The sequence below is a fragment of the Austrofundulus limnaeus genome, unplaced genomic scaffold, assembly GCF_001266775.1.
Source record: "Austrofundulus limnaeus strain Quisiro unplaced genomic scaffold, Austrofundulus_limnaeus-1.0 Scaffold335, whole genome shotgun sequence".
Taxonomy (NCBI): domain Eukaryota; kingdom Metazoa; phylum Chordata; class Actinopteri; order Cyprinodontiformes; family Rivulidae; genus Austrofundulus; species Austrofundulus limnaeus.
This window is the reverse complement of record NW_013952737.1, coordinates 269,931-271,865: the sequence shown is the minus strand read 5'-3', so window position 1 is coordinate 271,865 and position 1,935 is coordinate 269,931.

The following is a 1,935-nucleotide window of genomic DNA, read 5'->3' as shown; positions in this document are numbered from 1 at the left end:
TGTGTGTGTGTGTGTGTGTGTGTGTGTGTGTGTGTGTGTGTGTGTGTGTGTGTGTGTGTAATGAGAAAAGTTAATGTCACGTTGAGCTATAACAAAACATAAAATTTTAAAAGCAGTGGGGGGTTTTTTGTTTCCAGTCGTTATCCCAGGCAGATGATGTGACACTTTCATCGTTATAGTTTGGTAAAAGACAGGAATTATGATTTTTCTGCAGCTTCTTCTGTGTTTCTGAACAGAAAAACTCTGACAACATGAATTAAAGCTGAGGATCAGGCAGCACCTGAATCTGTTCTGAGAGTTTAGCTCATCAAAAAGATATATTTGTTGTTTTTTCCAAAAGAGAACTGGCCGTTTTAGGAACACAAAACCTCTAAAAGGGAATTTGGTTTCAGTGAAAAATGTTTTATTTGTTTGGTTAAAATTATGTGAGTTAATTAAAAGTTCTGTTAGAATAGGCAGATTTTTATTTCCAATCAAAACAACCTGTATTAATCGAACCGATTTAATGGAATTAAATCCCTGAATTTGACAACTGAAACAGTAACAATAAACAACATGTAAAAGTGCCACACTGACTGACTTAAAGGGATAGTCTGGTGATTTCTGATGTTCTGTTTATCAGCTGACATCAGTTAGAGAACGTGAAGTCTGGAGAAAAAAGCAGAAGTCTTTGTTCATGCTAAGCTAAAGGCTAAACAAACGAGATCCATTCAGACACGAGCTGAGTGGACTGTGTAAATGTCTTAGACCTGATGAAACTGAACGTCTTGCTGCTGTAGCTTCTCAGACATTCAGAATATGAGAAACAAACAAAGCAGCTGCATTCTGCTCYGAACTGGAAAATGTTTTGTTGTTGTCATAAACTGCCTGGCCAAAAAAAAGTCACCACCTTGATTTAACTAAGTGAAGAGGTACGAGCCTCCTATTGGATAATTACTGCATGGGCGATTAGCTTTCAGCAACAGGTTATTTAACCACAACTGGTACCACACATCCTGCGGTCGTGGAAAAGATATCTGTTTGAGAAGGGTCAAATCTTTGGCATCAAGCTGAGAAAACATCTAAGGAGATTGCAGAAACTAATAAAATTAGGTTAAGAACTAACGCATTATTAAAACTGGAAGGATAGTAGAGACACAATTGTGTTCCAGGATGCACCCAGCAAAATGTCTACTGTACAGGTCTGTGGGGGCAGAGCTATGATCTGGAGTTGCTGCAGTTGGTCAGGTCCAGGAAGCTTATCCAAACAATGCCAAAGAATACATGTCATAAGCAAAGCTAAAGTGCTGTAGTCTTTCAATACAATCGAAGAACAGGATAATGAGGCTTCTCAACATCTGCTCCAAAATTGTGGTCCATCCAGTGGAGAATAAATTGACTGAGATGAGTAAAAAACAGGCTGTGGGGCTGGCAGATGAAATCTCTTCAGACCTAGCTCATGAGCTGAACAGTGAATTTGAACTTCTGCCATCCGAGAAACGATTCAGGGTGCCTTGTTGCAGGAAAAACAAATGCAAGAACTCTTTTGTGCCATRTTCCATCAAACTCCTACATTAGAGGAGGAAAAAATGAACTCATCAGTGCAGATTACATTTTAGCTTTTTTTCTTTTAATCATTATGATAATTACCTCCGCCAAGGGGGGAGGTAATGTTTTTGGTCGTGTATGTCTGTCTGTCTGTCTCTCTGTCGTTCTTTGGACAAAATTACTCAAAAACTTGTGGACAAAATTCTCATGAAATTTTTAACACATGTGGGTACTGGCCCAAGGAACACACCTTTAAATTTTGGTGATGTTCCGGATCACGATGCGGATAGAGGAATTTTTTTCTTTTAATTCGAGAGAATCAGCCAGGCTACGCAAAGTGTCATTACGTCAGACACATGTCTGTAGGAAACAGGAAGTACAAGTCGCAGACTCGCTGGGACTACACAT